The sequence below is a fragment of the Semicossyphus pulcher genome, unplaced genomic scaffold, assembly GCF_022749685.1.
Source record: "Semicossyphus pulcher isolate SPU_LCO1_2020_fin unplaced genomic scaffold, fSemPul1.0.p SCAF_13, whole genome shotgun sequence".
Taxonomy (NCBI): Eukaryota; Metazoa; Chordata; class Actinopteri; order Labriformes; family Labridae; genus Semicossyphus; species Semicossyphus pulcher.
In genome coordinates, this window is record NW_027211637.1 from 29,447,019 (window position 1) to 29,474,088 (window position 27,070).

The 27,070-nt window shown below is 44.7% G+C and overlaps 1 protein-coding gene across 1 annotated transcript in view; it reads right to left on the reverse strand.

Moving 5' to 3' along the window:
• The window catches only part of xkr7b (XK, Kell blood group complex subunit-related family, member 7b), a 79,007-nt gene that overhangs the window by 22,641 nt on the left and 29,296 nt on the right, over positions 1-27,070 (reverse strand). The window lies entirely within an intron of this gene.

Below are 27,070 nucleotides of genomic sequence, written 5' to 3' on the forward strand. Positions count from 1 at the left end.
AGTCTGTGAATAATGCAGCTGTCAAAAATCTCAAAATTAAACACTTTGAATACACGCAGGACAGCCGTGGGCACACACACAACGCACACACACTGGCAGAAATACACTGCACGCAAAGAAGCAAAGCGCACACACTGTTTACATGCAGGCAGATGCACAAAGGCGACTATAATCCCACACAGGCACAGTTACACACGGAGGAAAATAAACACACACACGCAAAAGCTGTGAAATAAATCAATATGCTTCATTTTACCTTTTAATTCCTGTATGAACCGAATTCACGTTTCCACCAGAGTTCATTTGGTGCACAAACTTTTAACTTCACTCAAAATAATCGAATTTAAGAATCAGCAAATTTTAAACAATAAAAAAAATCAACTGTGGCCTACAAAACTGCAAAACCAAGCGGCAACCTCCAGTGTTGAAAAATGTAGCTAATGTGGAAGTGCAAAAAAACTGCAGTTCCTCGAGTGGCCACTTGAGGCTCCAGAAAACAGGAAATAACATTACAGCAGATGGGAAAGTGCCAATTTTTACAGCAGACAAAAAGCAGTTTTGTTATAAATCGCTCATTTTATTCAAGATAACTGTACAGGGGGTTAATTGTTTTTTGTATCTCATCCGTTTTAATATATTAAATTAAAGGGGCGGGGTCACTTGATTGACAGGTGGATCCTGCTGGCTGTCTGCTAGACGTCAACACAGACACACAGAAACACTGAGCTTAACTTCACCTGTTTGTTGTTGGAGCCTTTAGAGGACTAATAATCTCTCTCTCTCTCTCTCTCTGGGATTTATGGAACTTTATGGCAGAGCAAGAAGTCTGAGCGTCGGCTTTTCGGTGAGTTAAATGCTAGTGTGGTATTGTATTGATATATTTATACTGAGCTCGCTTTAGCCGCTTGTTAGCTTGTTTCCCGTAACGTGTAGTTCACCCGCCGATATCTGACTGGGCGAGTGAGCAGCGAGTCCGCTACTTCTTTAATAGATCAGCCACAGATTCAGACTCCTCTCCAGCTCCACCCTCTCATCCAAATATGGTCACTTCAGGCTCCAGTAAACCAACATGGCGGCGGCCATATTTCAGCTTCATATACGAAGTGTAGAAACCAATTGGCGATGTGACGTTGGCTACGTCCATTATTTATACAGTCTATGTGCAAAACAGACCCTGTAAGAGCGACTATAATGTTAACTGTTTTCTATATTGAGCTGCATATTAAACCGAAACCATGAATTTAAATGTTTGTGTTTTGTAATTGAGAGTCTCACTTTGCAACACAAAAACATTCATGTATATTAAAGCAGCAGAAACGTCGATATGCGACAGAATAAAGAATATTCACTCGGAGTTTTCTCCCTTTTCACCTCTTTCTGGGGACTTTTGGGGCTCTGTGGGAAACTGTGTCATCTTATCTGCTGTCACTGCTGCTGTTTGCTTCCTCTGTACCACGCTTCAGCTACACTGTGTTTAAATAGGTCACAGATAAACATTTCATGCTTTTATTACAAGATGTAATTTTAGAATCGGCACTGTGCCCAAAAATCACAACTAAATACTGTTTACTAAACTGCAGGGAGATAAGAACAACTCTCACTAGACTTATGCAATGTTACCTTCAAATAACAACATGGAGTCATTCTGATGGGACACTGACTTCTCTTCAATATAACTTTTTTTTGAGCAGCTGCCAAGTGTTACAGGTACAGCTCTCTGTTACCAACTCTCTGAATGGGCATCATGGCTGAGGCAAAGAAGAAACGGAAGGGGATGTGGATAGAGGAAGAGAGGAGGGAAGTAGAGAGAGAGAGAGAGTGGAGACGGGCACGAGGACAGACATGAGTCTCGTCTCGGACCGGCTTCAATAGCAGGAGAGAGAGTAAAGTTTCTCTCCGATGCTGCAGAGGCACCAAGTTGCCAATTTTTTTGTTTTCAGATTTCTGCATAAAGTTGCTTTAAAGAGGAAATGCACCAATTTTAGTCTGTTTACAAGTCGGCAGTGCAGGCAGCAAGTTCTGACAAGGAAGAAGAATGTGGGGATGAAAAACATCTCTGGTTCTGCAGCGTCAGTTACCTTTATGTGGAACCTGTGATGTTAAATTTGTGGACAGTGGGGAGAATCATAGACTGTGTAGCGATAAAAAGTTAACGTAGACACTTTGATGTTACCAAATGGTTTGTGGAGTCACGTTTTAATCGGCACGTTAGCGGTCACCGTATCACTTTGCGAGCCAGACCAGACCATATTCGGACAGGAGGTCAGATGTAAACTACAGGGACATGTCAATCACTGTTGTATGGTCTATTTGACTCTAGCCATCAATCCATTATCTACACCGCTTATCCTGTTCAGGGTCACGAGGGGGGGTCTGGAGCCTATCCCAGCTGTCATTGGGCGATGGGCGGGGTTACACCTGAACTGATCGGCAGTCAATCACATAGAGACAGACAACCTTTCACGCTCACTCGCTCACCAATGAACGAGCATGTCTTTGGACTGTGGGAGGAAGCCGGAGTACCCGGAGGGAGCCGACACATGCACGGAGACAACAAGCAGACTCCACACAGAAAGGCCCGCTACGTCCGAACCGGGCGCGCTAACCACTGCACCACCGTGCAGCCCCATGTGACTCTAAAAGAAGACTTGAAACAAAAGATTGAGACCATAAACTCATTCGGAAAATGTTTACTGAGGGAATAAATCAAGAGAGAAGGAGGACCATTTTCTCATAGACTGCCCCTGCTGGCCAGTAGAAGGACTGCAGGTTTAAAGCACTTCCTCTTTAGCGTCCTTAACTGTACATTTTTTTTCCTGCTCTTGTCAGACTTTATTGATGTGGTAGACAAAACAGTACACAAGAGTTACTTCTGCAGTTATTCTTCAGAGAGGTTTTGTTGCTGTAAAGCCAAATAAGACTAAAATAATAAATGAATCTCCTCACACGACCTGTTGTGTCCCTGCAATATGTCACACAGATGTCAACACCTGTAGAGCTCAGACTGTGGACCTGATACCTGATTCACCGGGTCCTTGTGGAAGGTATACATCTGCACACTGAGGTTGAGCCACAAGCAGTGAGTGAGTGTTTGTTTGGAAGCCCACACAGAGCCGAAATAATGTCTCCTCTCTGTCTGTGTGCAGCTCAGCTGTCAACACCGACCTACTTACGCCGCCACACTGAGAAGCCAGCGTGGAGAGAGGAGAGGACGGGAGATTATGGGAGGAGGGGAGGAAGAAGATGAAAGAGGAAGAGGAAGAAGAATAGTGCTGAGAAGAGAAGGAGGAGGTTAAGATATAAGGTGAGTGTGATCAGAGGAAAGGAGAGGGGGAGAAGGTGAGAGAGGAAACAAGGAGAGGGTGATGGAGAAACAGCAGGGAAGGACATGATGTTTGTGTGTTTGTGCACGCATTAGTGTGTGTGTGAGAGTGTGTACAACAGAGGTGAACATCCATTGATCGCTGCTGCCAAAGCTGCCAAGCTGCTGATCAGATAAGATCACGCCGAGCGCTGAAGTGTTTAATTGGGAATCGTGTGTGTGTGTGTGTGTGTGTGTGTGTGTGTGTGTGATGTTATCGCTAAACTCAAGGGCTCAAGTTTGATCTTTTATCTCCCCCCTCCTCTCTCTCTCGCTCTCTCTCTCTCTCTCTCTCTCTCACATCCGTCATTCAGGAGTTGCAAAATTCAGAGCCGTCGTTCAGCCGTTTAACGACTTCAAGGAGAAAAGGAGGAAGAGGAAGGAGGTGATGGAGCAGGAGCAGAGAGGAGGAGAGGGAGATTTACAGGTTGGGGGGGAAGCAATCACAAGAGGTTAATGAGGAGGAAAGTGACATGAATGTGAAGAAGAAAGGAGGAGACAGAAAGAGGTATAAAAGGAGACAACAGGAGGAAGAACGGACTACAAATGTGAAAGGTCGTCTGTCTCTGTGTGTCAGCCCTCTGATTGACTGCCGATCAGTCCAGGTGTAACCCCGCCTCTCGCCCAATGACAGCTGGGATAGGCTCCAGCCCCCCTGCAACCCTGAACAGGATAATGGATGGATGGATGAAAGGTGAAGAATATAAAAGAGATTGTAAAAATAAAAGAGGATAAAGAGGCTTCAGACATAAAGACAGAAAACGAAAGAAAGAAAATAATTGGAGGGAAGGAAAGAACGACGTAGGGAATAAGGGAGGAGGAAAGAGGAAGGAAGGAGAGGACAGAATATAAGTCGATGAAATTCAAACTAAAGAGGAAGGAAATTAAATTCAGGCAAAAAGGAAAGAAGGAAATGAAACGTAAAAGGGAACAAATAAAGGAAAAGTACAAGTGTGGAGTGAAAAAAGGCCGAAGAAAGAAGAGAGGTGAAAGATGAGGCAGAGAATAAAAGGGGGAAGGAAACGGCTGAAAAAAAGAAGAAAGGATAGAAAAGAAAGAAGGGACAGGGAAGAGGAAGGAGAGAGAACAAGAAATAGTTTAAACAAGGGAATAGATTACGTCGGAGAAAAGGAGGGAGGAGAGAGAAATGAAAGACGAGTAAAGAAAGACGAGGATGGGCAGGAGAGGGAGAGAGGAGAGGAAAAGGGGGAGAGGAGAGGAGATTTATGGCGTGAAGAAGAAAAGGTAATGGAGGGAGAGAAGAAAGAAGAATGGAGGAGGAGATGATCGGTGAGCTGCTGCCTGCGCTGATCAATCACTGTTTATGGAACAATCAGGGAGAGAGAGAGAGAGAGAGAGAGAGAGAGAGAGAGAGAGAGAAACAAACGATAATGGGGCTGTGAAAGAGAGACGGATGCTGAGAGGCAAACTCCCCCTATTTTTTGTCATTTTCCCTCCGTTTATTCGGCTTCTTTCTCTGCCTCTGAATCTTTCTTTCTTCTCCCTCTCCTCTTTCATCTCTGTTTATTCTTCCTCTCTCGTTTCTTTTCTTTTATTTAAATCTCACGGCTCTCGAACACTCGTCGTCTGTCTGCTCGTGAAATCAATGAAGGCTGTTTTTCTCTGAATGGAAAAAACTGCCAATCACAGCTGTGGAGGCGGGACTAACGGATGGAGACGTTGCAGCAGGTTGTGATGAACACAAATATCAACCTGTAGGTTATATCTCTGTGTCGACGTGTTTCCTGCAAAGAAAACACTTTGAGTTCTCGGTGAGACTGAGGCCTGTTGCTCTCTGCGTCAGACTGAAGCTGACGTCTGTGTTCGACGTGTCGCTCGCTGCTGATCGACGTAAACATGACGCGTCTTTTAGTATTCTTCCCTTCTTCCATCTTTCTTTCATCTTTTCAGTGTTCCTCCCTCTGTTTGTTTCTTTTCTCCGTCTTTTTGACTTTTTTTCATCTTTTCAGTCCTTCCTATTTTCTTTCCTTCCATCTCTTTATTTTTTCTTTTCCGTCATCCTTCCTTTTTTCTCCGTTTTCTTTTCCTCTTTCCTTCTTTAGATTTTTCTCTCTCTCTTTTTTCATCAGTTTCCCTCCCTCCCTCCCTCTTTTCACCTCTTTTTTCATAATTTCCTCTTCTTTACTTTAATCTTTCTTTCTTCCTTTTTTTGTTTGTTTCCCTCCATCTCTCCATATTTCTTCTTTTCTATCTCTCTTCCTTTTTCCCTTCTTCTGTTTCTTTCTTTCTTCCCCTTCTTGTCCTTTACCTGTTCCTTCTTGTTTTCAAATTATCTCCTCTATTTATTTCTTACTTTCTGTTATTCTTTTCATCCGTTTCCTTTATTCTTTCTTCCTGTCGTTCTCTCTTTTGTGTTTCCATCCATCCCTCTTTATCCATCAGTTTCATCTCCCTTTTCTTTTTGCTTTTCTTTCCCTCCTTCTTTTCTCTTCTTCTCTTTATTTAGTCTTTTCCATATTTTTTCTTTACTTTACTTTTACTTCCCATCATTCTTTTTGTCTCATATTTTTCTCATAGTTTTCTTTCCCTTTCTCATCCTCTCTTTACCTTTTTGCTTCTTTCTTTCTTTCTTTCTTCCCTTTCCTTCTCTCTCTCTCTCTCTCTCTCTTTATTGCAATCATTTCCTTCTTGTTGTAAAACTCCTTTTTTAATTTGCATCTTCTTTGCAACGTTTTTGTTTTTTCTTCCTTTCCATCATCTGTATGTCGTCTTTCTTCCTCTCTTCCTTCTTTTCTCTCCTCATCTTTTTTTATCTTTTCCGTCCTCCTTCCTTCTCTTCGCTCTTATGAAGCAGACAGGAAGGAAAGAATCATCCTTCCTTCTTCAATATTTCTCCTGTCCGTACTTTCACCACACGGCTTTAAGTTCAACAAGGTAACTCTGCCTTAGTTAAATAAAGCTCTCCTCCCCCCTTTCTCTCTCTCTCTCTCCTCCTCCCCCCTCCTCCCCTCCTCGCTGCGTCTCCACACATTTTGAAGGTCATTACTTTCAGAACATTTAATCTCAGTAGGAAGCTGAGTTTCTGCTCGGCCTCCTGTGGTCGAGGGTCAGCCCGAAAAATTTCAACATTCATTTCTCGCTTTTTAACACGTGAAATAAGACAGCTCCCCGTTCCTCAGCAGCTCGCCGAGCAGAGCATCAATGCTGCTCAGGGTGACGGTTCGATTCCCGCTGCAGCTCGAGGAGCGTGATAAATACGAGGGACAAATTAAAGCACATAAAAAAGCTGATTTTTTACAGAAAAGATTTAAACCGAGATGCACATCTGAAGCCTGTTGTGCAGGATGATATAATCCTTCTTGCTGTAATCGTATTCATACTCTGTGTTCTGGCTCTATTCCAGACTTTCTGCAGCCCAATCTCACAAATCCAAACAAACACACTCTGTAAAACTTCCTTGGAGGAAAGTCACCTGAAAGCACCAAAGCTCTGCTACAGAATCGTTTATGCTGCGTGTTGTTTGGTGAACGCTGGTGCTACTGAGATGTTTGTGAGGTTTGTGACGGAGGAGAAACGTTTGTTTCTCAACAAATCATCAGTTAACGAGTGAAAGCTGCCGTTTTCTCCAGAGGCAGAAAACTGAAAACGTCAAGATGCGTCCTGTCAGGACATTGCAGAAAGGCATTCTGGGACATGAGATGATTAAAAAGCTGTGTAATTTAGTTTTTCACCAGGAGTTGATTATTACTGTCAGTGCTGTACTGATACGTTCTGTTTACTGTACTGAGAGAAACATGGTGCACGTCTATATTTGAGCCTGTTTGCCTGAGCAGCAGACCTTTACGATTACTATTTACATTTATGATGAGCAGCGACAGGAGAAAAGTAGAAGTCAGGAGGTGTAGTTAAGGAACGATAAAAACCGGCTGGAACCAAACAGATGGCCTTCATCTGTGTTACACCACGAGTCCACGTTAATCTCTTAACAGACTGTTGCTATGAAGAACAGACCGTTGCTATGAAGAACACACCGTTGCTATGAAGATCAGACTGTTGCTATGAAGAACAGACCGTTGCTATGAAGAACAGACTGTTGCTATGAAGAACAGACCGTTGCTATGAAGAACAGACCGTTGCTATGAAGAACAGACCGTTGCTGTTGGGGTTCCATTCAACGATAACAACCTGCTTACTACATTATCCCTTACTTACGTCATGAACATCATGTAACTCACAAACTGTATTTATGCTACATTACTAGCGTACTTCACTTAAAGGAGAAGTTAGGTATTTTTAACCCTGGGCCCTATTTGTATAAATTTGTGTGTTGAAATGAATCACAGGAACAAAAAGTTTTGGAATGGGTCCAGTAGGTAGCTTCCGCTGTCACCGCGGTACGGACTGGGGCAACTGCGCCTGATCAAAGTACGTCCACTCAAAGTGCTTGTTTTTACCACTGACTCAGATTGTTCCTCCAGGTGTCCGACAACTTAACGGAAACGATCCCTACAAAGGTCGTCCTTTTTTAAAGAGTAAGACCCTTTTTGTGTAACCAGAAACTCTGACATTTCTAGGTAAAGAAATTAGATGCATGTAAATATGTTAGGTCTACTTACTCATAGATAGTTGCCCGTTTGGTCCCTGTGGTCTTGACCGCCTCCTCCAGTTAATTTTGATCAAATTAGTTGACGCACTTTGAGCGGGTGCAGTTGCCGGCAGAAGCTACCTACTGGACAGATTCCAAAACCTTTTGTTCCAATGAGTCATTTCAACACACAAATTTGTACAAATAGTCCCAGGTTTAAAAATAAAAAACTTCTCCTTTCACCAAGATCGATATCGGTTATGAAGACGTGTTGCTGCTTTCGACAGGTGCACTTTAGAGGGCAGAAAAAGCTACCTATGTGGTCTGCGGGCTGTGGAGGTCTTTATTTTAGTAAGCTGCAGGTTAGGTGGGTGGCTCTGTTGGCTTACTTCTTTTACTCTAAGTATGCTTGTTCTTGTTGTTGTTCTTAAAATGAAGTGAAAATAAAATTCATTTAAGTTCATTTCTACTGTGACTTAAACATATAAAATCCAAAACCATGAAGTTCACATGTTTTTAGTTATTATACGGGGATTTTGTTTTGGGTGTTTTCTTGGTTTACATATTATAGAGCGGTATCTGGTGGCCATTAGAGGAACTGCAGCTTAAGACATCTCAGGCCGGTGTCTGATGAATCAGTGAAGGTTTCTGCACATTGTGAACACACTGCAGTGAAGACTAACAGATCACACACCTTTCATTTGTTGTTATCAAAAGATTATAAAAGAAGGATTGTGATGAAAGAATGAATAGATTAGTCTGAAATAATATGCCGAAGTCTGTTCTCTGTGTGTGTGTGTGTGTGTGTGTGTTTAAAAATATATGTGTGTGTGCATTCGAGTGTGTGCGGTGTCTCGGTCTTGCTGTCCAATATAGCTTCTCCCAACACAACGCTGCCATGGTTACGCAGGGATGTGAGGCTGCACAGAAACGAACAGAGAGACGACTGAGCACGCTCAGCGCTGATCACCTGGCTGCCGCTCGCTCGCTCTCTCTCTCTCTCTCTCTCTGAAACACACGCACACACCTCTGCAAGTCACACACGTGCAAGAATGTAAAGACAGACACACACACATACAGTACACATTAAATCTACAGCTGCTGTAAGTCTGTGCACATCACCTGCTATCTTACACACACACACACACACACATACACGCACACACACACACACACGCAGCAGCTATAAATATCCATGTGCCACTCAAAGTGAATCAGTTGTCTATCCCCAAGCTGCTGTCCCACATAGCCACTCAACTGAGCTGTGTGTGTCAGTGTGTGTGTATTTCAAGTGTGTGTGTGTATTTTGGGAGTGTGTGTGTGCGTGTGTGTGTGTGTGTGTGTGTGTGAGAGAGAGAGAGGGTGAGGAAAAGTGTTATTTTTAAGTCGTGTGTTTGAACGGCTGAGCGAGAAGATATCCAGGGAGAGGAAGAGAGAGAGAGAGAGAGTCTGTGTGCGTCAGAGGAAGTGTGTGTTTTATGTCTGTAATGTGTGTGTGAGTGTGTTTGTGTGTGTGTGTGTCAGTACAAACATTTCTGCAACTGATGCAGCCCCCCCCCCCCCTTCAGCCAATCAGTAATGAGTAAACAAACGCAGCGCCCCCCTCGGGCCAATCACAGCAGCTTCAGGAAAGCCAGGAGGAAGTCAGAAGGAGGCTAAAGAGGCTCTGAAGTTCCAGATAAACTCCTCCAAATAACAGCAATTAAACAGAGCTCTGTGGCGCCCCCTCTGGCTAATCCCTGCAATGTTTGAAAATACTGGAATGGTAAAAAGGTCACGAGATTTCCTGGAGAATTAAGGCCCCAAAACACTGAGGAGACAAGGCGGAAAATATTCAACAAAAAGTAAATTAAAGCGAATCTGTCCCCAAAAGCTTCCTAACAACGTCGCCTCTATATGACCTACAAAAGCAAAAAAAGCTACAAAAAGATGGCCGACATGACAGCTCCCTAAAAGTGAAGCCAAACCCTCTCTATCGCCCCCTGCTGACTGGCTGCACTATAGCTCATAAAGCCCGCCTCCTCCATGTTAACAGATGGGACATAAGTCAAACTATAAAATCAGAATACATTTTTCTCAAACATGGTTTCTGTCATTATAGTTAGTTCTCATCATGCTGATTTATATCCAACTGTTCATTTTTCTGACAAGTTTATTTTTAATTAGTTATTTGATGCTATAAAAAGGGGGTGTGGCCTCATGACTGACAGCTCTGTTGACAAATGGGGCTCCTGCAGCGTTCTGGTCCCGAGCGATATCTTCTTCAATGTTGCGATTTGCAGCATGGGGACTGAGTCTTTGTTCTTGACAATATGCAAACTCCTTTTGTGCACAAAGGGCGCCAACATCAACACAAACTGAACGTCAGACATATTCTGCTTGCTGCTCAGATTCAGCAGATTTATCTTATTCTGTTCCCTCGGCCTGATATGAAACGCTGATGTGTGCTGTTTGTTAAATCTTTGAGCACTTTGTTCTTTGTTTAAGGATAAATCTGCCTTATTTTCTTTTTATGTGAACAAATCCCCTAAAAAAAACTTAAACCAACTATTCTGTTAGTTTGTCTCAAATTACCATCAGACTTCACAGCTGTGTCTGGAGCTCATTAGTTCATACCAACGACTGTTTATGAAGATGGACGACACGTCTCCATCTCCTCTCGTTGTACGGAAATGAAGCCAAAATGAACCCGGAAACAGGCGCTGCCATCTTGCTCATTTGTATCCAGAGTGTGTGCAGTAGAGATCGGCTGGCTGACGTCCCACCCCTTCCTCTACCCAACACACACCTTTACCTTGTGTCCTTGCCGTGTTAGAGCCCTCAGGTGGGCTCAGTCGGCAGCAGAGCAGCTTCTTGTGTCGGTCTGAAGCAGATATTATGCAAAGTTCAATGACTGTAGTGTTAGTGTTAAGTCCTTTTTACACTGCAGTTCTGCCTCAGCGCCGTGACGAAGCTCTGCCGTCATGCAGCCGTTCCCATTTTACATTGGACCACGCAATGCCGGTGTTAAGCCGCCCCAGTGTGTGTTTTTAAACGTGCGCGATGTGTAAACAAACACACACACGCTTTTTCGTCTCTGTTACTACCTCCGATGCGGCTCAGAGGCGGAACGACTTCGCCCCACCATTCCGCCTCGGTGCGTTCTATGTAGAAGACGTTACAGAGTGGGTAATAATCCCGCCTTGAACTGGCAGTGTAAAAGGGGCTTTAGTTACGTCTCCTCTCACCGTTCCTCCTCTACTCTGCTCCTCAGGAACAGAACGCTGCAGGAGCCCGATTTGTCAACAGAGCTGTCAATCATGAGGCCACACCCCCTTTTTTCTAGCATCAAATAACTAATGAACACTTGGACATAAATCAGCATGATAAGAACTAACTATAATGACAGAAACCATGTTTGAGAAAAATGTATTTAGATTTTATAGTTTGACTCGTGTCCCATCTGTTCACATTCATTTTTAAATATTGTCTTGAAGCTTAAATACAAATTAATTGCTCAAACGGATTTATATCCTCGCTGTTGCCTGAAGACGACTTTTCAAATGATAAATGTGTTGAAAGAGATAAAAGTGTTGACTGAGAGTGAGGAAGAGGAAGCAGAGGATTCATCACCGTGAAGACGAGGGCTCGGCAGCAGCGGTGGGAGGCCGTTTGAAAGCAGACGGATGATGTGTTTAATATCCAAGTTTACGCTCAGGAAGTCTGTAGTATTTTATTTCCTGCCTCTAAACTCGCTTTTCTTGGCACATTTTCATTGTGTTCAACAACAGAAACGCAGAACTGCATCGTCTCTTAGTGGATAAGAAACCTGGAAGACGCCTTAAATAAGTCATCCACACACACACGAACACACACACATACACACGAACACACACACACACACCTCCAGCATCCTGACATGATCTTAAGAAGATGCTCACACATGCAGAAGAGCAGACTCACACTCACAGGTCAGCAAATAAAGCTTCGAGCGTCCTGAAATGTCACATTTTCTCGTCAAACAGCTGAAACGGTCCCACATTCAGCCGACACGCAGACCTGCTGCTCGTTTACCTTCACCTCTAATAAACCCTCACACCCAACCTGAGCCCGCTGCTCCTGTGAGAGGAGGAGCAAACACAGCAGGTACACAGGAGGTGTGAGGAACGTTGATTAAATGGGTTTATTCTTTTAATTGTTATCTTGTATGTAAATGAGGAGTTTTCCTCTTCCTGATAAAACCAGTTTGTTCAGAGCTGCTGCAGGTTTTTCAGAGATTACTGAAACTACATTTGTGATTTTTTTTACTTTGTTGCGATCTGTGTGTGTAATTAAGTTCTTGTTCACATTTAAAGACTGATTGGCTGCAATTTAAAGTTTGTAATTGATTGTATTTTAAGTTAAAGCAGAGAGTCGAACATGTGAGACATTGTGGCCTGCTAGCAGCACTTTTGCACAGTGGTGCTTTTAGCTCACTATCATAATGTTCATAATGACATGCTAACAGACTGATGCTTACAAGGTTCACTATCTTAGTTTTGCATGCTACATTATTGTAACCCTAACCTTCCGATGATGTATTTGTATGTAAACCAGAGTATTGGATGCACATGATCCAGAACGCAGCAGCGCGACTGGTCTTCAGTCAACCCAGAACGGCTCATATCCCTCCACTGGTTCTCAGTCGCCGCTCGCATCAAATTCAAACCCTGTCGCTCGCTTACAAAACAGCAACACAAGCGGCTCCTGCCTACCTGAACGCCCTCATCCAGGTCTACACTCCGTACCGCCCACTACGCTCCTGGTACTCCCATCACAACAGGGCCGTAAGTCTCTAACTAGACTCTTCTCCTCAGTCGTCCCCCGGTGGTGGAACGAGCTACCAAACTCGAAATTGTAACATTGTAACATTGAAATTTTTATCTCCACGAATGTCAATCAAAAAGTCCATCCATCCATTATCTATACCGCTTATCCTGCTGGAGCCAATCCCAGCTGTCATTGGGCGAGAGGCAGATCACACCTGGACAGGTCACCAATCAATCACAGGGCTGAAACACAGAGACAGACACGCTCACATTCACACCTACGGGCAATTTAGCGTCACCAGTGAACCTAACGAGCAAGTCTTTGGACTGTGGGAGGAAGCCGGAGTACCCGGAGGGAACCCAGAGGAGAATGTGCAGACTCTACACAGAAAGGCCCGGGATTCGAACCGGGGACCTTCTAGCTGTGAGGCGACAGCGCAAACCTGCACCACCGTGCAGCTCAATCCGTCCAAAAGTTTAACTGAGTAAAACAATAATTTAATATCACTTTTTAAACTAATATATTATCTGCAACATTTAAAGAGGCTTTTTGGTCAAACAACAACAGGAAAAAAACAAATTCTTAAGAGGGTGTCTTCTTTCAAATTAATTTGTTCTTTGTATGTTTTGCGTTTGTTTAACAGCTCAGGAACAAACATGCTCATTGTACCATGTTACCTGCTGTATTCAGAGTGTTTCATACATCTATAAATACAAAGCTAATAAAAATCAGTCCAGTCTCAGGATGAAGCGTTTGACTTGGACCTGCAGCTTCACTCTTTACACCTCGACATGCGACCAACTGTGTTGCAACAATGAAACGTGTTTGTTCTTCAGCAGGTGTCGACTCTTTCTTCATTCTGGAAACAAAGTGCCGAAATGTTCAGCCAGGATGAGAGGAGGCGTTCTGGTGGCTTCACAGGGAGGAGAGAATGTGAAGAAGAAGAAGAGACAGAGAGAGAGGGAGAGACAGAGAAAGAGAGGGAGAGACAGAAAGAGAGAGAGAGGGAGAGACAGAGAAAGAGAGGGAGAGACAGACAGAGAAAGAGAGGGAGAGACAGACAGAGAGAGAGAGAGGGAGAGACAGACAGAGAGAGAGAGGGAGAGACACAAAGAGAGAGAGAGAGAGAGAGTGAGTTATGCGACTACACTAAACTAGGCTTGTGGTAAATCCCAGAGTTATCTGAGGCTAACCTCGCGCCTCTCCCTACATGTTGCATTAGACTTGGAGATGTGACCTACACGTCCCTGGGCGAATGGAAGCTTTTCTGTCTGGGGTTATTTGCAGTTGACTCACCGCAGAGCTGTCAATCATGAGGCCACACCCCCTTTTTTATAGCATCAAATACGTAATTAAAAGTAAACTTGTGATAAAAATGAACACTGTGACATAAATCAGCCTGATAAGAACTAACTAGAATGACAGAAACCATGTTTGATTTTATAGTTTGACTCATGTCCCATCTGTTAACATGGAGGAGGCGGGCTTTATGAGCTATACTGCAGCCAGTCAGCAGGGGGCGATAGAGAGGGTTTGGCACGCGTTAAAACACGATGGTTACCTTAGGTCAATTAAACATGATTACAAACGACTCCGACATGAATGTACCTGATTTTAACTGAACTCTGCTTTCATTTCCTGTCACCTAAAATTATTTAATTCCTTGTTTTTTTGTTTGTTTCGTTTATTGTACTTTAACTGTCCCTGATGTCATTGGACATGAGGGGATGCCCTCAATGATTTCTCAAGATTAAATGAAGGTTGAATGAATAAAAGACAAGAGAGAGAGCGAAAGAGAGAGAGAGCAAGAAAAAGAGAGAGAGAAAGCGAGAGACAGCAAGAGAAAGAAAGAGCTAGCGAGAGAGAGAGAGAGAGAGTCACACACACAGAGAGTGAGAGAGAAAGAGAGAGAGCGAGAGAGAGCAAGAGAAAGAGAGAGAGAGCGAGAGAGAGCAAGAAGAAGAGAGAGAGAGCTAGAGAGAGCAAGAGACAGAAAGCAAGAGAGAGAGGAAAAGAGAGAGAGTCACACACGCAGAGAGTGAGAGAGGAAGAGCAAGACAGAGACAAAGAGAGAGAGAGCAAGAGAGGGGGAGAGAGAGAGATAGAGAGACAGCAAGAGAGAGGGAGAAAGAGAGAGAGAGAGAGATTTATTGTATTTCAAACTGGAGCTGAGAAGAGAAACTGCATTTATGAAACATCTTTGGATCTAAAAACAGTTTCATATCTGTGTGACGCCCACCTCTTTACAAACACAGATCCCAAAAACCTCCTCACACACTCACACACTCACACACACACACGCACACACACACACAGACACACACACACACACACACACACACACACACACACACACACACACACACGCACACACACTCAAAAACACACTCTATAATCATCCCTCTCAGCTCCGGCACTAACCACAGTCCGGTGATATAAGATGCCATTAAACCATTAACAGCCTGCTGATTATCTGCGCTCATCTCCTCTGTTGTTCTGCTTCAGTCTCACCGTTTGCTCATGTTTGCGTCGCCGTGTGAAAACGACGTGTCAGCTTGGTTCTTCCAGTCGACTGAACCCTGAACATTTAGCATATTGTACCTCGCTCAGGATGGGAATAGCAGCACAAACAGATCGATCGGTTCATCAGGTGCTTTCTACCTCCGTCACGTCCATCAGAAACGCAGCTCTAATGTCTGACAGGCGTCACTCTTCATTCCTCAGAAAATGCAAACGTAACCTCCAGATTTAGAGCTTGGTTTCAGCTCCTGCAGCTTGTTAAATTGGGAATACATTTCGACGTTGCTGACAAAGACCGGACAGCCCACACATAACATATTTCCGCCAACTCACTCAGATTTTCAGTTCTGACAGCCTGAAAAAAAGGAACTGAGAGTCGCTGCAGATGACAGGTACACTGTGATTAAAGTTAAGTGCTGGGCGACCTTACGTAACTTGTTAGAGCGCACACCATAGCATGTAGCTGTTACCAAACAGAAACACACGTCCATCAAAAGTTCCTGCAGGTTCATTTATGCTCAAAGTTACACAGAGAGGCGAGAAAATGTTCAGTTTGGATCACGGTGAATGGAGACGCGAGGACACAGGGGTGTTATTTCATGCAGAGGAAACTTCAGAGTGAGACGGACGTGAGAGGTAATCTCCATTGAGGTGTGCAGCTGGATGTGTTCTGGTTTCCATTTCCGTTTGTAGTCCGAGTATTATTGACCAATCACGTATCAGCAGGCTGCAGCGTCTGCAGGAAAAACAGTCCGTGTGGAGAGCAAAAGAAGGTGAAAGGTAACCCGCCGTAATCCCATCCCGGCTCCCATCAGTGACAACGATTTATCTTATCAATCTCAGATCCCATCGGCTGATAGTCTGATGATGACGTCGCCTCTGGGCACGACTTCCTTCTCCGCCTGCTGCATTGTTTTTTAATTGACTTTAATTAACGGCTCTTAAGTTTGCTGAAGTAACAACATCGAGATGCAGATTAGGAACAACATGAAGCTTTGTCAGGTCTGTCCTCAAGAGGAGAAGAAGACTTGTTTGTTGAACAGATGCATTCGTGGAAGTAGGGAAATCTGAACGTCTTTCGTGACACAGCGTCAGAGAATTCATCTCAAGTTTTTTAGATTCTAGATCGAGAACAGATTGTAAGCAGTTAGCATGCAGCAACTGTTTATAGAGATCAATAAGAAGCTAAATCGTCGTCAGATGACGCTGATGGGAGCCGGGATCTCGTTACAGCGGATCACGTTCCGCCTGCTTTTGCTCTCCTCACTGTTTTTCTTGCATACACTGCAGCCTGCTGATACGTGATTGGTCAATAATACTCAGACTACAAACGTACTACAAACGGAAACCAGAACGTCCCTGTCGATTGTTAGCTGTTAGCATGCAGATGTCTGTTTATAGAGATTAATAAGAAGGTAATCTCTATTTACAGATTCTACATTGCTATGTCTGCATGCTAACAGCTAACAATCTGTTCTGGATCAGAATTCAACTTGAGACAAATCTGCATGACGCTGTGTCACGAAAGCTGTTCAGCGTTAAGATTTCCCGACTTCCCTGAATGCATCATAAATGATGGTTCGACCTCTTCTCATGTTAAAGTAGTGTTCTTCTCCTCTTGAGGACAGACCTGACAAAGCTTCATGTTGTTCCTAATCTGCATCGTGATGTTGTTCTTTCAGCAAACTGAAGAGCCGTTAATTAAAGTCGATCACAAGAAAATCTGTTTCTGTTTGGGCTTCATCCCGCTGCAGTAAGCCAGAGTGCAGCCTCTGTGTAACTTCCTGTTTACAGTGAGACTGAGACTCAGCACAGACAGATGAACGGGCGCTCCTCCGGGGGATGGGACGAACCAAGAGATGACAGCGTTTATTTAGCAGACACATCTGGAGGGAGAATTTACCTTCACTTTGATCTGAACACACAGTCGCTTCTCGAGCTGCTGACTGGACTGTAAACAATGCAGCGCACGGAGAAGGAAGGCCGAACAGGAAGTCGTTTATCGCTAAACAGGAAGTCCCAGAGGATAGTAACTTTAGTGTACTTTCGTTGTTGTTCTGGTTGTTGGTGTAGTTTCCTGTTATATTTCATCGTCTACATCTAAGTAGAAATGTTGAAAACAGATATTCTAAGAACGACCGGCAGCAGGTTGAAGAAGAGAACACAGAGCCGGTACGATTGTCAGCACCGTCTCAGTCAGACTCTCCTCCACTGGCTCTGATCAGTCGTTACACTGAAACTTTTATTTGACAAACACACGCTCTTCTGAATAACCCTAAAACACAAGGGATTATGGGTAAAGGAGCTCTTTTTTGGATTCCAGATACATGGTAAGTTCAGCTGGAGGACAGAAAGACAAGAAAACACAAAGGATTATGGGTGACGGTTCTTCATATTTGATGAGTAAAATGCACTCCTATTTATCTTGTATTTATTTTTTGGCCTGTTATTCCTTCATTTGGAGAGAGAGAGGGGACAGCGGATAGTGTAGGAAACAAGGGAAGAGCGAGAGGGGACGACACGCAGCAAAGGGCCCAGGGTGGGAGTCAGGTCGGGGCCGCCGCATCGAGGACTGTAGCCTCTGTATGTGGACCGCACGATTTACCCGCTGAGCTAAACCGACTTCCCACGTGGAAAGACACAATGCAACTTCTGCTCAACTCTAATCACATCACACCTCGTAATCGTGCTAAAATGCTCGTAGCAGCAAGATTCAGCAAACTCATTCGGTAGGTCTGTCACGCAAAAGCCACCGTCAGCCAAATCGATAGAAGCAGTAATATTTGAAATTGGCATAGATGTGGAGAAAGTTGTTTCGTCATTCTACATTCCTACAACACCCAGCATGCATTGCGCCCCTCCCTCTGAAAGGAACGGCCCAGCGAGAGACGTTGGAGTGAAATACGGCCGTTTCACTGCAGGCTCAGCGGCTCAGAGCGGGACAGAATCTGAAATACGACGAGAACATACCGGTGGATCGTCCAAAAAACCTTCAGGTCTGCAGTCTACATTTCAAACCTGACGATTCTGAACGAGACATGACATCAGAGGAGGGCGTCCTAGATTGAGGAAGTGTAGTTTAGCGAGCTCCCTGGCCTCCACCAGACGACACGTTTAACGTAGTCTGGTGGAGGTTTTCCAGGGTCCGTTGGAGATAGCGTCCTCCAAAGGCACAGAGCGAAACTGCATTCTTTTCCTACCACAATGGCATTAGCTCCCCGTAATAGCATGATAGGCCTGAGGTGGAAAGCTAACATTAGCCACAGTATGCTAATTGACATTGCAAAGAGAGTCAGGTGGTAGCAGCAAAAACAGGCGGTAGAGTGTGATGAATTGAACAACCGTGCACTGGAGCGGTCATGAATTCGACTGAGAGAAACATGGTTACGTTTTAGGAGGCAAACGTCTGATGGAGGGGGCTGCCTGCTCAGCGTGGAGGGGGAGGATGTTGGGGGGTTTATGTTGCCATGTTCCCAGATTTCATTTCAAAGTGAGCCATGTTTTTATTATAGACAGAAATTATCGCCCAAAACTCCCAAACTCAGACATTCTTTGTTAAAATATTGAATTATTCTCTACGAAGACCAGAGAGACGCTCCGACTGGAAGATCAGATGGAATGAACCGTGTGCATTTTGTTCCCGTCTTCTTGTGTTCGGTTTCACTTCCTGATGAAAGTCTCCACGCTGAAGCTTCCTCACAACCACGAGGCGTCTGTGCCGCAGCTGAAATGTGGCCAGATCACAGCTGGAGGTAAACGCTCGCTCTCTCTCACTCTCCGTAAAAATACTGATTCTTAAACGGAGAGATAAAAGGACGGATGGTGGCAGGACGGGAAGTAGGGCACGTGTGTGAAGGAAGGAGAGGAGCGAGGAGGAGGAGGGTTGTCTAATTTGAGAGGCGAAACGAACGTGTGGAAAAACAGGTGAAGAAAACAAAATGGTGGAGGAAAAGATGGAGGGAAGATGCGGAGGAATGTGGGAGAGCGAGTGATAACAAACCATATGCATGAACACAGCCTGCATTGTTCTCCTCGCAAACAATAACTCACCCTGCGTTTTCTCTTTTGCATGTTCACACACATTCTCCTCACCTCTTCTTAGTCTCTCCATCCGCCCACTTCTGCACAAAAAATAACCCCCATAAACTCATCTGTCCTCCCAAATCACACACACGCACACACACGCACACACACGCACACACACACTCATGAGCGGGTGAATGAGCCGAAAAGAGTGCTTATCGCTGCAGCAGCTGCCAGTCCATTCATATCGTTAGAATGACTCTGAATGACGCTAATGAGGAACACACACCGTCAATAGAGCAGGATGAGACTCTGTGTGTCGGAGAAAGTAGTGCACGAAATAAATAGGCCAGGATGGAGGCTGGAAATGTGTTTCTGTGAATGTGTGTGAATGTGTGTGTGTGTGTGTTTTCCTCTATGAATAAGCACAATAAGTAATCAGAGGAAGAGAGAGAGAGAGAGAGAGAGAGGGAGGAAGAGATGCTGAAATTAACTTTACAGGAAACATCAGAAGAAAAAAGCTCCAAAAGAAGTTATTGATTCAAACACGGTGTTGAGTAATAATTCATCGACCTGTATTTTAAAGCTCTGAATGCAAAAACTAATGATCAAAAAACAAACAAACAAACAAACAAACAGAAGAAAAAGAAGCGGGTCTGATTTCCTCAAAAAGATTCACTAAGTAAGCTTTTATAAAGTCGGTGCCTTCAGGGTAACATCGGAACTTTCAGTGTCACAATTATCAGCCTGTTAGTGCCGTCTAACTCTGATCTGACTGAGATTTAACCCGAGCTAAATCTCGGCCCGTTCATGAACCGAAGTAAGGCTGCGTTCACACGAGGGATGCAGAAATACAACAGTTTTTTTCCCCATGAGGTCCAGTCTGCAAAAGTTGCACAATGGAGTCAGTGCAGAGACAGCCTCCCTTTCCATCGCTTAACCGGCGGTGTGGCTTTATCAGCGTTGGAAAGGGAGACTGTCTGCTCGCTACATATGGCAGTATTCGACCCGGAGCTCCAGTGTGAGTGGCAATCGTTGCTGTCCTCGCCCATCAACAAGGTGTACACTTCATAAACGGAGTTCCCGCGGGTAACACCGGATGAGGCCGTGCTTCTGGAGGGCCGTCTGATCCTGCTTCAGGTGGAGAGCCTGCATCGATAGGGCGCTGTGGTGAACACGTGCCACAAGGTGACTGGCCACTCCCACGATGCGCTCTAGGTTAGGGAGCAGGGATATCAAGATACCAGAAATTTAGTAGTTGATACCAATACCAGGGAAATTCCACGATTCTCGATACCTAACTCGATACCACACTGAAATGACAAATCTAATTATTTATCGTCATCTTTTAGTGCAGGCTTTAAGTTAGCTGGTGATTAGCTACAAGGCAGGCTAAAGCTAACTGAATAGCCCTCAAGAAAAGATCTCGACATTAAATTTTAGTGCTGTGCTATCAACGTCAGTGAAGTTCCTCAATCAGCCGAGGAACTCAAACCATTTTGCAGTCCTCCACGACACATACTACTGGACTACTTCCTCAAACAGAGGACTACAAGTTGACGAGGAAAGTTAGGAGCAGCTCTACTTTGCGTGCACAGGGAACTACGTTTCCTCGCGCTACTTTGGCAGCAGAGCATAAAGGTGACTTCTGAAATCCTGCGTGGTCTGAAGCTAACTCTAGCTCCAAGCTAACCTCTAATTTGCCTCTGAAGACCCCGAGTCCTCCTCATTTCTTCACCGTTTAGGAAACAAATGTCCACACTGCACGCTGCCCTCGTTATCAGGTCGCCTCAGTGTTTATGTGACGTTCACCTAGCTGCAAACACCCCACAGAACCCAGAGGGGGAATCACTGATACCTACGAGCTACGCGCAGGATGATGCAACCCGAGAGAAAGAACACAAAGCTGATAAAGAGAAAGTTTCACACACGACAAACGGAGGAGGGCATTAAAGAAGACGGATCGAGTGGAAAGAACTGCAGTGAAAAACGGCTTTCTTTAGCTTAAATCAGAGGAAATACAGCAACATGAAAACTTCAAACATGTGTTTCCTCTATGAGTGTGTGTGTGTGTGTGTGTGTGGTTTTTCTGGCTGTGTTCCCGGGAAACAAACTGTGGTCAAACGAAGGTAATTAAAAAGAAAAACTCGTTAAAAGCGAGACACGCCCGCTGCATTTCTCTCTCTCTCTCTCTCTCGCTCGCTCACACACACAAGCACACACACGCACACACACACACACACACACACACAATGCCTCATTTTGCAATTCCTCATCTGTCATACACACTTGTATGGATGCAACATGTCTCTCTCCTGCACACACACACACACACACACACAGTCCATTGATTTTCATTGTTTCATCCATCCATCTTTCTGACAGTCACTCCTCCCCTCCTATGACTCAACTCCCCGATGTGTGTGTGTGTGTGTGTGTGTGTGTGTGTGTGTGTGTGTGTGCGCGCACATTTGTATATCAGAGGCGTCCTGTTTGTTCATATTTCTCAGCAGACACTTTGAACGAGGAGAAGTGGGTTGAGTCTCTTTGTGCTGACTGACAGGTTGATGGGCGGTTGTTGTGTGCGGAGCTGCAGCTCTTGACTGACGCTACAGAAGAGTCTGAATAAATGTTTATAATGTGCTGAAAAGGGAACAACAGTTGATCTCAGAGAAGAGAACTTTACGGTTCATCGTTCAAACCAATGATTTTGAGACGCACCTTCACCTTCTCTCATCGTACATAAAGCGGGCGCTGCCATCGAGTGCATCTGTATCCAGAGTGTGCGCAGTAGAAATCGTCCCGCCCCTTCCTCTACCCGACACACACCTTTACCTTGTGTCCTTGGCGTGTTGGAGCCCTCAGGTGTCCTTGGCGTGTTGGAGCCCTCAGGTGGGCTCAGTCTGCAGCAGAACAGCTTCTTGTGTCGGTCTGAAGCAGATATTCACGCTGATGGAAAGTTCAATGACTGTAGTGTTAGTGTTAGTTACGTCTCCTCTCGCCGTTCCTCCTCTACTCTGCTACTCGGGAACAGAACGCTGCAGGAGCCCCATTTGTCCACAGAGCTGTCAATCATGAGGCCACACCCCCTTTTTACAGCATCAAATAAATAATTAAAAATAAACTTTAATAACTTCTCACTTGGACATAAATCAGCATGATACGAACTAACTATAATGACAGAAACCATGTTTGAGAAAAATGTATTTGACGTGTATTTAGATTTTATAGTTTGACTCATGTCCCATCTGTTAACATGGAGGAGGCGGGCTTTATGAGCTACACTGCAGCCAGTCAGCAGGGGGCGATAGAGAGGGTTTGGCTTCACTTTCAGGAGGCTGCCATGTCGGCCATCAGTTCAGATGGAGCTGAGGAGTCGGGATGTCATTACTGTGGATTACCTTCCGCCTGCTTTTGCTCTCCTCACGGACAGTTTTTCCTGCGTTTGCCGCAGCCTGCTGATACGTGATTGGTCAATATTACTCGGACAACAAGCATAGTTCAAACTGAAACCAGAACACTTGCCTTCCCGGAAATCCACGTCCCTAATAAACATCAACAACCTCCTCAATGTCATCATCATCAACAGCATCAATATCATGAAGGTCAGAGGTGTTCATAAAGAGCTGGGTCTTTAGATTCTTAAAGGTGAAAGGGACGCGAGTGGAGTTTGGTAGCTCGTTCCACCACCGGGGGACGGCAGAGGAGAAGAGTCCAGTTAAAGACTGAGGTCCCTGTTGTGATGGGAGTACCAGGCGCCTTTCATCGGCAGAGTGTATGTAAACAAGACTCGGTCAAAACCTATATGTGGCTGACCGCTTCAGGTCAGTGTGTGCTTTTGTGGGCAACACTGGAAGCGTGGCATGTGCGTTACGGCGTGGTGAGAGTCTTCACACCGCTGGCGTGTGTGTATCTCTTGCGACTCACGCACCGAAAATGTAAGAGAATAAGAGGCTCGCCTATTTTTAGAGAGAGTAAAGTAGGTCAACACGTCCAGTATCCTTTTTCAAAGTAAAAGCCTGATCTGGAATTCTGACTCCCCTCGTTTGTACGCAATGCTTTTATTTTGAAGTGTTTCCCGGGCCGTTGTTATTGTTTTACTTTATTTGGCTCTGAAAGTACCGTCACTCAGTCACTCACTCAGGCAGTCAGTCACATATAGACCCGTGTGTGGGGCTGAACCAGGCGGTCGGCCAAAATATGGTGGTAAATTTGTGTAAAAAAAGACTCCATACTAATTTGAGCAGTTGTAAATGTAAAAGTAATGCCGAAAAGTTTTTAGATTAATTTCCCTCCTTTCACTTTTTCTTCTGCAGCTAATTTCTATAAAAATGTGCTCCCGCACAGAGAGATAATCCATCACAGCGTGCGCTCGCTCACCTTCACACTTTGAGTAAAATGCTGCCTTGAGATGGATTTTAGTTCTTTTTTCCTCACTGAGGTTTTTGTGATGAAATATTTGGAGCAAAACATTAAAATGTAACGCCAAATCCAACGCAGCAGACGCAGGTTCACCTCCACTGTCTGTGTGTGTGTGTGTGTGTGTGTCACAGAGTGTGCGTTACTGCTGACTGGAGAGTATTTGTAGCCAGGAGTCACATCCTTACTGAAAATGTCAGTTTGACCGGTACACACACACACACACACACGCACATGCACACACACACACGCGCACACACACACACGCTCACACACAGTATATATAACCTCACACTCCATAACTTTTATTTACCTCTCTCTCTTTTATATCCCCCCCTCCACTCCTTTTTACACCTGTCCCTCTTTCTCACACACACACACACACACTCATCTCTCATCGTCCCTTATACTCCCTCCTCCAGCTCGACTTCCTTCCCCTCCCTCCATCTCTCCTTCCTCTCCTCTCTCCCCTCACTTCCTGTCTTTATGTCACTCTGTGAATCACGTTCGCTCGTTTCCCGTCTCTCTCTCCTCGCTGTCTTTTATTAATCTTCCTGTTTGATCTCCTGCTTTGTATTCTGGATGTATCTCTTTCTCAATCTCTCTTTTTTTCCCCTCGCCGTCTGTCTGTCTGTCTTTCTTTCTCGCTGGTATGTTATTCTTCCTCTTCATCACCTTGTCCTCTCTCTCCCTCTCTTCCTCTCATCAGCGAGCAGACGGCTGGTTTGATGAGGGAGATGTAAATGTCAGGTTGTGTTTCTGCAGGGGAAGATGAGCTTCAGAGCGAACATGACAATACTGGCTTTAATAAAGCCTCAGGTCAGAATCAAAGGGGTTTCCCTGGGCGGCTCTCAGGGCCTCTACCCAAAGAGAAGCTCATATTGCATCATCATATGGACTTTTCTTTTCACCAAAAACTCGCAGGGACTTAAAATCAGGAAGTCATTCAGAACTCATTTATAGAAGAAAGAAAGAGGAACCTGTAACGGCTGCAACATCATCCCTGTGTGCAAAGGCCTCCAATCAAAGCACCAGTGCATCCGCTAATCAAATAAGTTATTCTAAGTGTCTGACACCACGAAAGTAACGATCCCTTCAGTTTTGTTGAAGAATAAGATGCATTTTTTAAACCTAAAACAGCTGTGACGTCGCTCTCTTCAAACACACCAGACTCCACCGACAAAAACGATCATTTTACCGCTTCTTGACTGTTACGTTTTTCATGCGTTGGTGCGTGTTTTACAAAGACAGAAAAGGAAATTATATGGATCCTTCCGGAATCACTTCCTGTGTGTGTGTGCAGTCAGGACAAGTGTACAAGCGAGTGTAAGCGCTCTGTAAAGAAACAAAAGAGCATTGAATGTACGTGTGTGTGTGTGTGTGTGTGTGTGTGTGTGTCAGAGATGTAAAAGTGCTTAAACAGCAAACAGCCCACGGTGGAGAGAGCTCCAATGGGAATACCGCAATGTCGCTAGCGGCGATCATCCCTCTGTGTGTATGAAACTAAACCTAAAACAGGGTTTTATCCACATCAGCGCCCCCTGGAGGCTGCAATGTGAATCACACAGCAAACAACCACGTTATCGGATGGATGAAAAACAAAATTAAGTGGGGTTTTTTTTCATTCTAAACACTAGTGTAGGTAAAGTTTATGATGATGACATTAAGGGACGGACAAGTCGTTATCTGAATCAAAAAGGTTTATCATCAATAATACAGACATTTTTTTTGTTGGCCTTTTATGGCTTTACTGACAGAGAGGGGACAGCAGGAAGTGTCTGAAACAAGGGAAGAGAGTCGGGATGACACGCAGCAAAGGGCCGAGGTTGGGAGTTGAACCCGGGGCTGCCATCGAGGACTGTGGACTCCATATATGGGACGTGTGATTTAACCGCTGAGCTCAACCGGGGCGCCCCGTGAAGCTCAATTCTTATGTCATCAATTCACATATTGTAATAAGTGGATTTGGGCCATATGAAGGGACACATAATACGAGCACATGTTATATTTTACCAGTGAAAAGTTATTCAATGTGGTTTCATTATTTTAAGTCTGTTTCTCCATGTGGCCTTACGGCATGTTAACATGAAGCATTTGCACTTTAATATTTCATTCCTTAAAGTGAACAGAAGAAGAAGAAGAGGGTCTTAATGAAGAGACGGGGAGCGTTCCTGTATGACCTGTTCCCTTGAACACCAGCGCTGCTCTCTGACCCGAGCGTCTGATGAAGACGTCTGATAATATTTGTGCTGATCTGACAAACACAAATCTGTAACACAAAGTTCAACATCTCTTTAATTGTCGTTCTCCAGGGCAGTAACCCAGCGTTACTCATACTGCTTCTCAGCGCCGCTCTGAGGACTTGAACCTGTGACCTTGACCTTTGGGCTGCTGCCGCCCTCCGCTGCAGGCTGCAGGCTGCAGGCTCAGGCTGCCTGCCGCTCTGTTATCTCTGCTCTGACTGAACAGAGGAAAGAGGAGAAATGGGAACATCGTGACCCGCAGCGCGCAGACCAAAGTCTTACTGGCTCGGATCATTCTGCGGGCACTTACTCACAACTGCAAGGGATTATGGGAAATTGGGACATTTTATTGTTTCTGCTCCAATCATCTCTTTATCTGCGCGCATTTCTCACCCTCGTGTCCTCACTCTTATTTTCTCTCATCCCTCTCATCTCCCATCCTTCCCTCCTTTTTCTTCCTCTCTCCTCATCCATCCTTCACTCGCTATCTTAATTATTTCCCCATTTCCACTCCTCTCCGTCTCCCTCTCTTCCCCTTCATCTGTCTCCCTCACATCCCCGTCCTCACCGTCATCCCTCGCTTCCTATCTTAATTGCTCTGCCCACATGAGGACTCCCTGCCGGCTGTATTGTCAGCACCAGTTTTATTGTAAGGAGTGCATATAAAAAGAGAACAGAGACGGAGGAAAAAAGAGAGAAAATTGTAGAGAGCTTTGTTTCGCTTTCAGCGCGCCCTCCCAGCGGGGTTCAGTTATACCAACAGCCACTGCAGCGCGGAAAGAAAGAAACTTTGCCTAATGCCTCCTTTTTCTGAGGATGTCGCTTAACGGATGTGACACGTTTGACTCATGAAAGCAGCAGGTGTTACATGTCGGTGACATTTGGTGACGCTTTGATTATGAAGCAGATTGAAGTTATAAGACAAAGGACGTCAGAAAATGCAAATATGCAGGTTTTTAAGAACAAAAAAAATCTGTGATGAAAATGTAAATCCGCTTTCTTTTTAAGCTTCTGGTGCAAAGACAGAAGCTGATTCTGGGTCCACTTCAGCAGCACGTACGAGGCTTTCTTCCAACACACTGCTGCTGTTTTCTATGTGCTGTTTGTTTTCACAGATTTCTCATGGGTCAAGTTACACCACAGTCCTGTTCTCTGGACTTCTGCACGTTG